The 16,136-nt window shown below is 41.1% G+C and overlaps 1 long non-coding RNA gene across 3 annotated transcripts; it reads left to right on the plus strand.

Annotated features, from left to right (window-relative positions):
* Positions 1 to 10,408: 10,408 nt before the first annotated feature.
* LOC107806457 (uncharacterized) lies at positions 10,409 to 14,736 on the plus strand. Of its 3 annotated transcripts, XR_012705162.1 has the most exons (3): positions 12,830 to 13,330; positions 13,541 to 13,567; positions 14,507 to 14,736. It is a non-coding gene; the product is annotated as an uncharacterized LOC107806457 (long non-coding RNA). The 3 variants fall into 3 exon arrangements; XR_012705161.1 differs by having other exon boundaries at positions 10,409 to 13,330; positions 13,489 to 14,736; XR_012705160.1 differs by having other exon boundaries at positions 10,409 to 13,330; positions 13,541 to 14,736.
* Positions 14,737 to 16,136: the final 1,400 nt, after the last annotated feature.

The raw sequence follows: 16,136 nt of genomic DNA on the forward strand, positions 1-16,136 counted from the left end.
TGACCTCAGCTTTCTAACCTACCTGTCCAATATTGCCACTGGCTCCTCAACATAAGATAGATCCTTGTCCAACTGGACTTAACTAAAATCCAACACGTGCGGCGGATCACCGTGATACCTCCGGAGCATCGAAACATGGAATACCGGATGAACTCTGGCCAAGCTGGGAGGTAAGGCAAGCTCATAAGCAACCTCCCCAACACGCCTCAATATCTCAAAGGGGCCAATAAATCTCGGACTCAACTTCTCTTTCTTCCCGAATCTCATAACGCCCTTCATAGGCGAAACCCGAAGCAGAACCTGCTCTCCAACCATGTAGGAAACATCACGAACCTTCCAGTCCGCGTAACTCTTCTGTCTGGACTGGGCTGTACGGAGTCTATCTGAATCACCTTAACCTTCTCCAAAGCATCCTGAACCAGGTCCATGCCCAAAAATCTAGCCTCAGCCGGCTCAAACCAACCCACTAGGGACCTACACCATCTCCCGTATAAGGCCTCCTACGGTGCCATCTTAATGCTGGACTGATAGTTGTTGTTGTAAGCAAACTCCACCAATGGCAAGAACTGATCCCAAGACCCTCCAAACTCAATCACACACATTTGGAGCATATCCTCAAAAATTTGAATAGTGCGCTCGGACTGTCCATCCATCTGAGGGTGAAATGTTGTAGTCAACTCCACCCGAGTACCCAACTCATGCTGAACGGCCCTACAGAACCGTGATGTAAACTGAGTACCCCTATCTAATATGATGGACACCGGAATACCATGCAGACGAACAATCTCCCGGATATAAATCTCTGCCAATTGCTCCGAAGAATAAGTAGTACACACAGGAATGAAATGAGCGGACTTGGTCAGCCGATCCACAATCACCCAAATAGCATCGAACTTTCTCAAAGTCCGTGGGAGCCCAACTAGAAAACCCATGATGATCTGCTCCCACTTCCACTCCAGAATCTCTATCTGCTAAAGCAACCCACCCGGTCTCTGGTGCTCATACTTCACCTGCTGACAGTTGAGGCACCAAGCTACAAATCCAATTATATCCTTTTTCATCCGCCTCCACCAAGAGTGTTACCTCAAATCCTGATACATTTTCGTGTCACCCGGATGAATGGAATACCGCGAGCTATGGGCCTCCTCTAGAATCAACTCTCGAAGCCCATCAACAATGGGTACACAAATCTGACCCTGCATCCTCAATACCCCATCATCACCAATAGTCACATCTCTGGCATCATCGTGCTGAACCTTGTCTTTGAGAACAAGTAAATGAGGGTCATCATACTACCGCTCCCTGATACGGTCAAATAAGGAAGGCTGAGAAACCATGCAAGCTAAAACCCGACTGGGCTCTGAAAGATCCAATCTCACAAACTAGTTGGCTAAGGCCTGAATATCCATTACCATAGGCCTCTCCGATGCTGGCAAATAAGCCAAACTCCCCAAACTCTCCGCCCAGTGACTCAAAGCATAGGCCACCATATTGGCCTTGCCCGGATGATACAGAATAGTGATATCATAGTCCTTCAGTAACTCTAACCACCTTCTCTAGTGCAAATTTAGATCTTTTTGCTTGAACAGGTGCTGCAAGCTCCGATGGTCAGTATAAATCTCACAAGGCACACCGTATGAATAATGGCGCCAAATTTTTAGGGCGTGAACAATGGCAGCTAACTCAAGGTCGTGAACAAGATAGTTCTTCTCATGCATCTTCAACTATCTGGATGCGTAGGCAATCACCCTACCGTCTTGCATCAACACCACTCCGAGACCAACCCTCGAGGCATCACAATAGACCATATAAGACCCCGAACATATAGGCAGTATCAAAATTGGGGTTGTGGTCAAAGTTGTCTTGAGCTTCTGGAAGCTCACCTCACACTCCTCTGTCCACTAGAACGGAGCATCCTTCGGGTCAACCTGGTCATAGGGGCTGCAATTGATGAAAACCCCTCCACAAAATGGCGGTAGCAGCCCGCCAAGCCAAGGAAACTATGGATCTCGGTAGCTGAGGATGGTCTGGTCCAACTCTGCACGGCCTCTATCTTCTTCGGATCCACTTGAATACCCTCACTCGATACCACGTGGCCTAAGAACGCCACTGAATCCAACCAAAACTCACATTTTGAGAACTTAGCATATAACTTCTTCTCTCTTAGAGTCTGAAGCACAGTCCTCAGGTGCTGCCCATGATCTTCTTGACTCTGGGAATACACTAGAATATCATCAATAAAGACAATGACGAATGATTCAAGATACGGCTGGAACACATTGTGCATCAAATGCATAAAGGCTGTTGGGGCATTAGTCAGCCCAAATGACATAACAAGGAACTCGTAATGACCATACCGAGTCCTGAAAGTAGTCTTCGGGATATCTGGCTCTCGAATCTTCAACTGATGGTAACCTGAGCGCAAATCAATCTTAGAAAACACCTGTGCGCTCTGAAGCTAGTCAAATCGATCATCAATACGAGGCAAAGGATAACGGTTCTTAACTGTCACTTTGTTCAACTGGTGATAATCAATACACATACGCATAGAACCATCCTTTTTCTTTACAAACAAGACAGGAGCACCCCAAGGTGATACACTAGGCCAAATAAAACCCTTATCAAGCAATTCCTGTAACTGATCCTTCAACTCCTTCAACTCAGAAGGAGCCATACGATACGGAGGAATAGAAATGGGCTGAGTGACTGCCAACAAATCAATGCCAAAATCAATATCTCTATCAGGCGGCATGCCCGGAAGGTCAGCTGGAAACACATCGGGAAAATCCCGTACTACTGGAACTGGATCAACTGAAAGGGTATCAATATTGACATCTCTCACGTAAGCTAAATACATGTCACACCCCTTCTCAACCATACGCTGAGCGTTAAGAAAAGAAATAACTCTATTGGGAGTGTGATCTAAAGTACCTCTCCACTCAATATGTGGTACACCTGGCATAGCCAGCGTCACGGTTTTGGCATGACAATCAAGAATAGCATAATGGGGCAACAACCAGTCCATACCCAAGATAATATCAAAGTCAATCATGTTGAGTAACAATAAATCAGCTCTGGTCTCAAGACCACTAAGAGCAACCAAATACGACCGATAGATGTGGTCAACAATAAGAGAATCTCTCACAGGAGTAGAAACATAAACAGGGGAACTCAAAGAATCCTGAGATACACCCAAATGCAGAGCAAAATAAAAAGACACATAAGAATAAATAGAGCCTGGATCGAATAAAACCGATGCATCTCTGTGGCAAACCAATATAATACCTATGATGATTGACTTGGAGGCAACAGCCTCGGTACGGGCAGGAAAGGCATAGTATCTGACCTAGCCTCCCCCTCTAGGGCAACCTCTACCTCCCTGACCTCAACCTCTAGCTGGATGAGCAGGTGGGGTAGCAACTGGAGCTGTAATCATAGCCTGAGAACTATGTGGGGCACGCTGTGGCTGAGAAGTTTATGGAGGTGCACTCCTCCCAAGTCTAGGGCAATCCCTCACCACGTGGAGTATGTCACCACACTCAAAACAAGCTCTGGGAGGACGTGGCGGCTGTGACTATCTCGAACCAGGTATGTTGGACTGACCTCTAAAAGCACCCCGCGCAGGAGGCGCGCTAGAAACCGGAGGTGCATAATAAGTCTCCTGAGGCCTAGGAGGAGCTGGAGCACTACTTGCTGCTGGAAGAGCTGAATGAATAGGGCGACTCGTGTAACCCCTACCATGACGACCTGCAGCTGGAGCACGGGCACTAGAGAAATGGCCCGACTCTCGAGACCTCTTGGCCTCCCTCTCCTCTCTCTCCCTAGCATGCATACCCTCAATCCTCCTAGCAATGCTCACCACCTGCTGGTAAAAAATATCCATCTCCAACTCATGAGCCATGCTAGATCTGATGTTGGGAATAAGCCCATCAATAAACCGGCAAACCCTCTCGCGAACAGTAGAAACCAAGGCTGGTGCATGCCTAGCCAAACTGGTGTAACGGACAGCATACTCTGAGACAGTCATAGTACCCTGGCGCAAATGCTCAAACTTTGTGTGCCATGCGTCCCTGAGGCTCTGAGGAACATACTCTCTCAGGAACAGATCTGAAAACTGAGTCCAAGTCAGTAAAGCAGCCTCATCCGGTCTGTCTAACTCATAGGTGCGCCACCACTCATAGGTGGCTCCTCGAAGCTAGAAAGTAGTAAAGGAAACCCCACTCGAACCTGATAAACCCATGGTATGGAGAATGCGGTAACTCTCATCTAGAAATCCCAGAGCATCCTCCGATGCTAAACCGCTGAATATAGGAGGTTTGTACTTCTTGAACCTCTCAAGCCTCAGTTGTTCCTCTTCGGAAGCCACTGCCATGTCCTCGGGTTGAACTGGCACTGCAAGCGGTACAGGAATAATCTTAGTAACCTGCTCAACATGCACTCGCTGCTCAAGAGTGCGGGCGACGGGAGTCTGTTCCCCTCCCCCGGCCTGAGATGTAGCTGCAGCAAGGGGAAGCAACCCTGCAGGAGCCAAAGTGGTGTACATGCTCATGAACTATGCTAGAGTCTCCTGAAGAGCTGGAGTAGTGGTAGCAGTAGGCGTGTCAGGTGCCTGGACTCCGGATGGAACTGCTGGTGATACCTCGGCGGTAGCTCATACAAGTGCTCTGGCTGCACCACGTACGTGTCCTCGGCCTCTACACCGGCCCCGGCCTCTGACGACTGCAGTATGGGGCGCGGGTGCCTGATCATCTCGGGTAGCACGTATCCTTACCATTTATGAGAGAATAGAAGACAGAAGTTTAGAATTGTGATGTCAAAATATTGCATGACAAGGAAATCAAATGAAGTGGAATTTTCCTAACAGTTACATAGCCTCTCGTAGATAAGTACAAACGTCTCCGTAATGATCAGCGAGACTCTAATAAACCGGTTTGTGATCCATGACTCCTAAGAACCTAGAGCTCTAATACCAACTTTTCACGACCCTGGTTCGCCCTCCGTGAACCATCGTGACGGCACCTAGTCTCTACGACTAGGTAAGCCTAAATTGCAGAAGAGAAACCAAAATTTGCGGAAGTAAAACAATTTAAAAATAGGAATAAAGTAATAATAGTGTTTAAATGTGCCGCTCGGCATACACCATGTTTAACTCTCAATACCAATACGTAGATCCAAGACCCGGAAATCCACGAATCATAAGATAAGAAAAATACCACATAGCTCTAACTCTGGGATGTCTAATAAGAGCAGAAAAATACAAAAGGGCTAAATACTAAAAGCAGGAATAGAAAGGGACACCTCGGTCTGCGGACGAGGCAGATGTACTTCGAAGTCTCTAAAGCAGTCGCCTCCCTCAAGGATGGTAGGCCTGAGTAGAGGTACCTGGATCTGCACATAAAAAACATGCGCAGAAGGGGCATGAGTACACCACAACGTACTCAGTAAGTGCCAAGCCTAACCTTGGTTGGGTAGTGACGAGGAAGGTCAGGGCCCTACTGAGATTAAATAAATATAAAGATGACAGGAAAAGATAAGCAGTACAATTGAGAATCTACAGTAAGAATCTATACAGGATAATAAGAGTACAATAACGGAAACAGAGATGAAGGCAAACCACAAGGAAGTACTACCCATAACAAGGATGATAACCGGGGGATCTCTTGGTATCTCGAGGATCTCTTGGTATCCTCTATGTATACAAGGGATCTCTTGGTATCCCGAGGATCTCTTGGTATCCTCAATATATATGCTAGGGATCTCTTGGTATCCCGAGGATCTCTTGGTATCTTCAATATACGTGCCAGGGATCTCTTGGTATCCCGCACCTCAGTCCAGATCATAAATACGTTCAAGAGATCTCCCGGGATGCCGATCGATAGTCCCAAATTAAAAACACACAAAAGTAACACAAGAATACCAATTAAATGCTAATTTCATACCAAGTAAACAGCTAATTCTAGCCTAACATGCTGCACGGAATTCAGGTAAGGCAGGTTGAGCAAATAAAGTAATTAAGTCACTTAGACATGCTTTTCTAAACTACAACAGGCTAAACACGCAAGTAGGATAAAACAGGAAAAAGGTACTCAATTGAAATACTTAAAGTAAAACCGGATTTTCAACAATTAGCTCAAGTACGCACTCGTCACCTCACGTACAAGGCATTTCAATTATCAAATATATCATATCCTAAGGGGAAGGTCCCCCACACAAGATTAGACAAGTCACTTATCTCGAACCGGCTGAAAATCAATCTGAAACGACGCTCTTGCCACAAGTACTCGACTACAGATGGCCCAAATCTATTCAATTCAATTTCATAATGTAAATAACACTTCAAGTAAATGATTCTACTATTAAATTCTAAGCTAATACACCAAATTAGGTGAAATGACCAAAATGCCCCTCGGGCCCACATCTCGGAATCAGGTAAAATTTATAGTTTCAGAATCCTCACACTCTCACGAGTCTAACCATACCTAAATTATCCAAATCCGATGTTAAATCCCCAATCAAAACTCAATTTCTTGGTCTAAGAACTTTTCCCCAATTTTCATACAATTTTCGAAATTAAAGGGTGAATTCATGTTTAGATTAACGGATTACAAGAAAAAAGGAATCTAGAATCGTTACCCAATTGATATCTCTGAAAATCCCTCAAAATCTTGCTCAAATCCGAGCTCCCAAGCTTAAGTTTTAATAAAAATGGCTAAACCCTCAATTTTGAAATCTTATATCTGCCCAGGTAATTCCTTCTTCGCGAACGCGGTCAAGCACTCGCGTTCGCGAAGCACAAAATGACTTTGACCATTTTTCCTCATACACAATCGTGTCCAATTCCTCGCGAACGCGATGCTTTGAACAGACAGTCCTTCGCGATCGCGTTCTACCTATCGCGAACGCGATACATTAAATCTACTGAAACTCAGCCGCTCATTTTCTTCTATGCGAACGCTACACCACCCACGCGAACGCGATGTACAAACACTTAGCCCTTAGCGAACGCGGTGCCTTCCTCGCGAACGCGAAGGCTTAATTTTCACCTTCCTCAGCTGACTCTTCGAGAACACGAGGGCCCACTCGCGAACGCAAAGAGTAAAATTCCTCTGCAACAGCTGAACAAAATCTGCAACTTTTTTTACAACTTAAAATGATCCGTTGAGCACCCGAAACACACCCGAGGCCTCCAGGACCTCAACCAAACCTACCAACCAACCCTAAAACATCATTCAAACTTGTTCCAACCTTCGGAATGCTCAAAACAACATCAAAACACCTATTTTTCATCGGATTCAAGCCTATTAATTAAAAAACTCTAAAAATACGCTTTTGATCAAAAAGTCCACCTCGAATGGACTGAAATTTTGCACACACGTCACATTCAACACTACTGAGCTACTCCAACTTCCGGAATTTCATTCCGACTCTCGGATCAAAATCTCACTATCGGACCGGAAACTTCAAAAATTCAACTTTCGACATTTCTAGCCTAAATTAGCTACGGGCCTCCGAAACACAATCTGAACACGCTCCTAACCCCCAAATCACCCAACGGAGCTAACGAAACCATCGAATTTCCATTCTGAGGCTTTCTTTACACTGTTCCGACTACGAACAACTTTCCAACACTTAAGCTCTCATTTAGGGACTACGTGTCCCAAAACTCTCCGAAACTCAAAACCGAACATCCCGGCAAATCAAAATATAAACTTAAGGTAAGCAGCTAATAGGGGATTGGGGTATAGATTCTTAAGACGACCAGCCGGGTCGTCACACCCACGCGGCTAACCGTATCGACAGAGATTTGAAAAGGCCAAGGTATCCCCAAATGCTCTGAAGCTAAAATTGGAAGAAAGAAGCAAGAAATAAAAGGCCTACGAAGGTGAAATAAAGTTGGAAAAGATTAAATCCCACGCGACTAGCCATTGTAGCAAGTTTGAGGAGCCAAAAGTTCCCCAATGCTCCGAAATTAAAAAAAAAAGAGAAGAAGAAAAAAAAATCAAAAGGGAAAGGCCTACGAAGGTAAAATGAAGTCGGTAAGGTTGAGTTCCACCGACCAATCGTTATGGCAAAGTCTGGAAAAACCAGAGGTTCTCCAGGGCCTAAAATGAAATCGTTCCTCAGGGAACAAGCAGTTGTAGTTGAGATCTTCATCAAATAAGTCGGGCCAAGATCAAGTGACTGAAGTGCCCAAGGCCACAAAACCAACCACCTTTTTAAACTAACAAATCGTTCTTTGTTTGAAAACAGGAAATGGGTGCAATCCAAAAGCAACCTTGCAAGAAGCAGGTGCAACAAAAGGAAACCGCGCAGAGGCTAGAAACAGTTTTGCAGCAATAATCAATCCAAAAGAGAAGTCTCCCCCGAATTATTTCCTGCATTTTTACTCATTTTCTTAAATAATAATAAAAAAATGAAATGAAAAGAAAAGAAGAAGAGAAATTCAAAATCATGGTAGCTTAGGGTCCCTAATCTTTTGATGCATTTTCCCAACATAGGGTCTCATTCCCTAGTCACTCCCAGCATAACCTGGTAGCTTTTCCATTATAGGGTTCCACTCCCTAGTTGATCCCCGGCATAACCCGTGGACCTCCCTGCATAACCCGAGGACCTTTTTCTTTTCTAGCATAACCCGATGACTTTCCCGACATAACCCGTGGACCTCCCGGGCATAACTCGATGATCTTTTTTTCTAGCATAACCCGATGACCTTCCCCGGCATAATCCGTGGACCTCCCCGGCATAACCCGAGGACCTTTTTCTTTTCTGGCATAACCCGATGACTTTCCCGGCATAACCCGTGGACCTCCCCGGCATAACCCGAGGACCTTTTTCTTTTTCAGCATAACCCGATGACTTTCCCGGCATAACTCGTGGACCTCCCCGGCATAACCTGAGGACCTTTTTCTTTTCCGGCATAGCCCGTGGACCTCCCCGGCATAACCCGAGGATATTTTTCTTTTCCTGCATAACCCGATGACTTTTCCAGTATAACCCGTGGACCTCCCCGGCATAACCCGAGTACCTTTTTCTTTTTTGGTATAACCCGATGACTTTCCCGGTATAACCCGTAGACCTCCCCGGCATAACCTAAGGACCTTTATCTTTTGCGGCATAACCCGTGGACCTCCCCGGCATAACCTGAGGACCTTTATCTTTTGCGGCATAACCTGATGACCTTCCCCGGCATAACCCGAGGACCTTTTTTCCTTTCTGGCATAACCCGATGGCTTTTCCGGCATAAACCGAGCAGGTTTTTACCTTAAGGCATAAGTTTTGAGGTGACCAAAATAAGAAGTCTCGATTCAAATAAAATAAAAGAAAAACAAGGAAAATAAGTGAATCCAAAGTGCAGAAGCGGAGAAAAGATGTGGACTGCTCAAGACATAATTGAAGTCACAAGCTCTGCATGTCCCGCCTTGATCTAAAAAAGCTGAAGAAGATTGAACCAACACCTGCAGCTAACAAGCATCAAGATTCAGATCAGAGTCCGTATGAAGAACCAACCAAGACTCAAGATCATGCTTCAGAAGACTCATGGATAGGAATCTTGTAACTCGTAGATGATAGGCTTAGTTAGTCTTTTTAATTTTTGATTTTGATGTAATAACAGGACCGCAGGCCGGAACCTCGACGGAATAGAACCTCACTCAGCTCTCCACCTTGGTACACTCCATCATCTCATTCACTTCTGAACTACACGTGGCCTGATTTCTTTATAGCCAAGGATATGTAGGCAGCTCAGATACCAGGGTTCGGTCACATTCTTCTTTCTCTTAGTTTTTTGTCTCTCTAAATAAGGCTCGGGTCAAAAAACCTGTCTCGTTGTTCTTTGTCTGAAAACTCTTCGCGTTTCCAGTCAAAGAGGGGCAGCTGTAGACATGTAATTTTTTATCCTCCCTGAGATTTTACATATTTTTTAGCGTAAAATATTTAGTTTAGGTTTAATATCGTTATTTTAAATAGTTTTGACTCTTTTACTTTATTTTATCACAAAAAATAAAAATTACAAGAAAATAAAATAAATATTTTCATCTTTAGGTTAAAGTCAATTAGTATTTTTATATTTATAGTATTATAACATTTGAAAATACAAAAAAATTAGTTCACTCGTAGTATTTAATTTTATATTTGTTTATTTTAATTTAGAGTGATTTTTATATTTTTATAGATATATTTTATTATTTGATCTTTTTAGCCTAAGTTCAAACCAAAAAGACATGGTCCAACCCAACTACCCTTAGCCCATTCTTCCCAACCCAATAGCCCACTTAAGTGCAAGATTTAATCCTAGTCATCTATTTCCTTCTAATCCAATGGTTATCATCTCTTTTCACCTCCATATAAAATACCCAATTATAGAAACTCTACCCTAAGTTTTCAATTCTTAGACCTAGACCCCAAAAACGGTGGACCTACATCTCTAAGAGCAAAAAATGGCAGATTCCATAATTTTGTTTTAGAAAAAGAAGGTTACCTCCAATTCTCATCAACATTTTTCCTTTCCTCGTCTCAACACTATCAATTCACCCCCAAAAGTCATTGAAGATATAATAATAACAGTTGCTGATATAGAGAGAGAGGGAGTTGGACACGAAAAAACAAAAGAAAAGCAAGAAACAAAAATTAAAAAACGAGAAAATCTGGGGGGGGGACGAAAACAAAAAGAGAAAGCCAGAAAGATCCCTCTCTGAGTATGCATGCATCTATGTCTCTATCTTCGTTAAAATTGTGCTCCTGCGTGGATGTGATTTGAGGCAAAGGAGGTTAATTCTTCTTCTTTCTGGGCTATATCTACTTTGCATTTCACAAAAAACAGATGAACCTTCTTCGTCACCTAGACTAGCCGACGATCCTCCCACCTTCATCGCCGGCGAGCTTCGACGGAAACCGGCGAAAACTAAATCCAAAAAATAGAGCAGCCACGCGACCCCTCCAGTTTTGAAAACCAGCAACGCAGATCACTCCAAAATAATCCCAAACCACTAAAACCATACGGAAACAGCAACTGAAATCACTACTGCTTTCGCCGAGAAACAGTCTTGCAGCAGTACCCAAAAAAACCATTTCAGTCGAGCTTTGAAATTGTTGGCGAGGTTCCTTTCGAGGTTGACGGCATTTGGTTTCGCATTCCATCGACTTCATAGACAATTTGCTTATCAAAATATTGGAAAGTTTGAGGTTCATTTTTAGCCTTATCTCCTCTCTTTTCAATGAGTTCAAATATCTATAATACTGGCTTTAATTATATGTTAATGGTTTCTGTTTGATTGGGCTCAACTTCTATTAGATTAATATCTATTTGTACCTTGCTTACATGAACAAGTAAATGAGCCACCTGTTTTATCATATGTTTGCCTAATGTTTTGGATGATTGTTTCATGATTCAGCATGTTAAACTTTTAATGATATCTTGCTGTAAGTTGGAAAAAGAATTAATGAGTCACTAGTCCATGGTTAAATTGGACGAGTTTAGTCTTTTTATATGAGTGGTTTGTATAGGCTATGTGATATTAGTTTGAGTTTGGCCTCCATTTGAATTAATTGGGCCCGAATGAATGGAATCTCACTGGTCTCTTTCCTAAAACAATTGACCTATCCTTTATGAATATTCAAGATACCTTTACTTTAGTAGCCTCTTGGGCCACCAACAATAATCTCAAAATTTTAGAAAGAATAATGAATATTCGTAGCTTATATTAGGCGTGATTTAATATAAATTGTGATTGTGTACACGTTTGCGTGACATAATTACAATCATTAAAATAAATCGAGGGATGCGTTCGGGCAACTTCGACCAAAACTTCCTTAATAATTAATAAAGCGTGATTAATTGTGGACACGTACGCGTGACATGATTTTTGACGCGCCAAAGAAAATGAGTATACGTACGTGTAACTCAATTATTTCATTGCGAATAATCAAAGCATTGAAAGTGGTAAAAAGGTAAATGCACATAGGTTCTAAAATAAGTAATGAGACAACCTAAGCCAAGTATAAATCGCTAAGCGACCGTGCTAGGACCACGGAACCCGGGAATGCCTAACACCTTCTCTCGGGTTGACAGAATTCCTTATTAGAATTTCTGGTTCGCAGACTTTTAAATAAAGTCAAAAATTTCCTCGATTTGGGATTTTAAATAAACCGGTGACTTGGGAGACCATAATGAACTATTGCAATTAGCGACTCTAAAAATAAACAAAATAATCTCATTTCGATTAATGTCACTTTAATTGAAAAAACTCCCTTATATACCCCCTATCGGGCGGGAAAAAAGGAGGTATAACAGGTTGTACTAATACCACACTTCTGTATGATATGTATAGATTTCTGGAGTAGAGTTGCTGGTGATGTAGGGTGCTGATTCTGAAGATGTTCACGCATTCCGGATATAACTGCCTCCTGTCCTTTGTAGCTTAGGTTTTACTATTATGTTTATGTATCTTTCAAACAGAACGTGTATTTATCCGTACTAGCTTTGTAAATTCCAAGTCTTAGAAGCTCATGAGTCGTACTACGAGGCACTACTGGAAAATAGGCCTACGGGAACAATTGTTTTGGCAACGATTATTAAACCATTGCAATAGAGTAGATACGGTAACGGTTACAACCGTTACAATAGAATTTGGATGAAATAAGTACTTTAGATACTAAACCGTTCTGGTTGACAGTTCACCGTTACCATAGGACTTCTTTATAAGAACGGTTTTGGCAACCGTCCCAATAGGACTATTTGTAGTAACGGTTCTAGAAATTTTTGTAATATCGGAACGGGTATTTTGTTCCCTCCTCATTTTCCCCCCTGAATTTTGCTAAACCCACCAATATAACTCCTTTTTCCTTTTATTTATTTTTTTGGGTAAATACAATAACTAAATTAAAATTTCTTCATTTCTTCCAATGCTTTCATCTTGCTCAAGCTCATTCTTTGGAAGCAGACCAAATCAAAATCACCACACAACCTAAATTCCACCTTCCTCAAATCACCAGACAACTTAAATTCCACCTTCCTCAAATCACCAGCAAACCTAAATTCCCAAATCCCCAAATCTATTTGTTAACCAAAAATCCCTAAAATTGCTAACCCAAAACTCCCAAATCCCTAAAGTCCCGAACTCTATTTGTTTTACTCGAAGGAAGAGAGAAAATATCACCGTAAACGTCGCTGCAATCAGGTTTCCCCCTCTCTGCAACTCCTTTCTTCCAACAATCCTCTCTCTTCCATCAATCCTCTCTTTTTTTTCTCTAGTTATGTTTTTTCTTTTTGCGATTCTCTCTGGCAACCAGAAGATTCAGAATTTGAGATCTCCAGATCAAGATTCTTCATCTTGTAAGCTTTCTATTGATCTATTTTTTGCATATATTAGTACTGTTTTGTTCCCATTTTTTATTTTTTGGTTTAGGGTTTCTTTCAAGGTTAATGCGCAAGTTTTGTACTTTATATTTGTAGACTGTGATCATTTTATGTATGGCTTTATATGTTTTTAGGTTGTCTTTAGAACAATTATAACGTTGTACATTGAATTGGGTGTGAATGTAGGTAATTGGGAGGAACGTTGAACTTCAGGTAATCAGTCTCTCAAATATTCCGATGACTATTGATTAATATGGTTACTTACCTTGCATAACACTTTGAATAGAAAGAAGAGTATTATAGTTTCTCTATATTGACATGATATTTGTCTCCAGTTTGATTGAAATTATGGTAATTTTTCCCTGTGAATAGAGAATACACAATAGAGAAGAGAGCTAGTTGGGATTACTATTATAAAAATTGGTCATGACCATGGTAGGGTATGTATATATTTCATACCTTTAGGATCCCAGCATGTTCTTATTTGATGTTTAGTATTTGGCCATTTATTATAAATTCAATTTGGTGATGGTTTTTTTCTGTACTTTCTGTTGACACTTTGAATAAATACATAGTAGTGCTAGTGCTAGCTTACATATTTAAAACATTGTTGCATTTGGCAGAGAGGACAGGGGTCTCCAAATATCAAATTAGTAAATGTTAAGGTTTCTTTTATTAAGTCTTAAATTTTAGGCCTCTTCTGGTCTGTGTATGTCACTAAGGTAAGAGTTGTCATGATGTTAGGCCAATATGAAAAGATTTTAAGTTATATGCACTAATAGTTTTTACACTCCAATCTTGATCCTGTTTAACAAGAAGTAAGAGGTAAAGCAGACGAATTCTTATTCGCGTACATCTTTTGAATTTCCTATTTTAGCAATGTTGACTGTCTGTCCATAGGCAACAGTGGATACACTTGCTGAGAAGTTAAGAGAGAAGGGAGTTTATGTTAGTACTGTTAGGATAAGTAACATAGGTGTCTGAAATAAAATAGTAATAGTAATAAGAGTGTTATATAGCAGTATATGTAGCTTCAATTATGAATCTTCCAAGCTGCTACTATAAAGGAACTTTCAGTTTTTTGAAGCTCTTTTTGGAAAGGCTCTTTTTGGTAAGATACACTGATTCCCTTTGTGTTTTTGATAAAATTAGTAGGTGAAACAACTTTGGTAGTAGTAGGGGTTGGAGAAGCTGCAAATTTGGTGCGATAAGGGCAGAGACTTTGGCTCCTCATCTTAAAGTTATTATTGAAAAAGCCAAATTTTTGTCAAAGGTGATGTCCGCTTTTCTAAGTAGAAACACTAGAAAATTTCTTCATTTTCATTTAATAAATGTATTTAAATGGTTTGGATCCGAATAAATTTGAATGATTTACTTTTGTTTTATTTTGGTTTTTTTTTTTTTGTGGGTTTCTTCTTGTTTGTTCAATTTTTTGTCTCTAAATAGTAATAGAATTGCTGGGTTAATGCCTAATTTATGGATATTCCTATATGGTAAAAGGATTTTGGATGCCTAATTACTCTCCAGATTTTTTAAATTTGTAAATATTCAGTTATCTATTCTTTATTTTATTATAATATCAATTGAGTTGTATTTTCTGTTAGTTGGCTTATCTAGCGGATTGAGTTAGGTGTCATCACGACTTGTGGTTTTTGGATAGTGACAAAATCCGGGCATATACCCAAGTCTAAAATCATCATCCGACCTAACGGAATTTTAAAAATTCTGATCCAAGGTCAAATACACAAAAGTCAAACTTGGTCAACTTTTCCAACTTAAAACTTCCTATTTAAGAATCATTCTTCCAAATCAAGTCCGAACAACTCTATAACCAAAAACCGACCATACACGGAGTCTTAATACACCATATGAAGCTACTCTTACAAGTTATTCTTATGATAGAGCTGACAATTGACGATTATGAGATTACCGTGATAAAGGGGCGACGTTCGTGCATGTTCCCATGTGATAGGCGTATAAAAGGCTCTGGATGATGATTTGAAGGGTCCTCGTACCATATTCATGACTCATGCAAGTTGGACTGGTTGGTGTGAAAACTTCATATTCTTGTATCTTCATTCTTCACACACATCCCGTGCTCCTGTACAATCAAAGTTCCGAACTGGACGTTCTTGGAAACTTTACACAAACAATGTTAGCTTTCTGCTACAATTTAACTTGCTCTCGCTGTGTTAATAAATTTTATAGGTAGTTCTCTTTGAGTTGGAATTTTATTTACACCATGCAAGTATATGATAGATGGAATGACCCAAATTTGACGTCACTTTATTCTAGTAGGTTCTTTTGCTTTGTGGGCTTTAAAATTTAAATAGAGAAAGAGAGAGTAAATGAACAAAGTAGTTACTTTTTTTATAGACTAAAGAGGTGTCGTAGTTGTAGCTAGCTTTATCAACAGAAGGATGACCCACTAAGGTCCAAAAATGACCATGACTTAAATGAGAACATTATAAACTTGACTTTAGTAGTATCCTGTCCCATCTATACATGAATGTAAGAGCAGTCAGTAGGTAGCAATGTGAAAGCCAATTCACAAGGGTCCCTCCCCTTGGTCCTTGTCTGATGGACTAAAATTCTTCATACATGGGAAGGGAGAAAAGAGCCTTCTGTTCAAACAAAGTTGCGGATATAGGTTTTCGACAATAGGAAGCGAGAAAGTGAAAGTTTATGCTTTCGATAGTGACTTTGGCCAAGCTCTCAAAAATTACTTCATTTAAAAAAATATTTTGATTCAAAATTACTTTTTGAAAAAATATTTTATAAA

This window comes from Nicotiana tabacum, chromosome 22, assembly GCF_000715075.1.
Source record: "Nicotiana tabacum cultivar K326 chromosome 22, ASM71507v2, whole genome shotgun sequence".
Classification (NCBI taxonomy): domain Eukaryota; kingdom Viridiplantae; phylum Streptophyta; class Magnoliopsida; order Solanales; family Solanaceae; genus Nicotiana; species Nicotiana tabacum.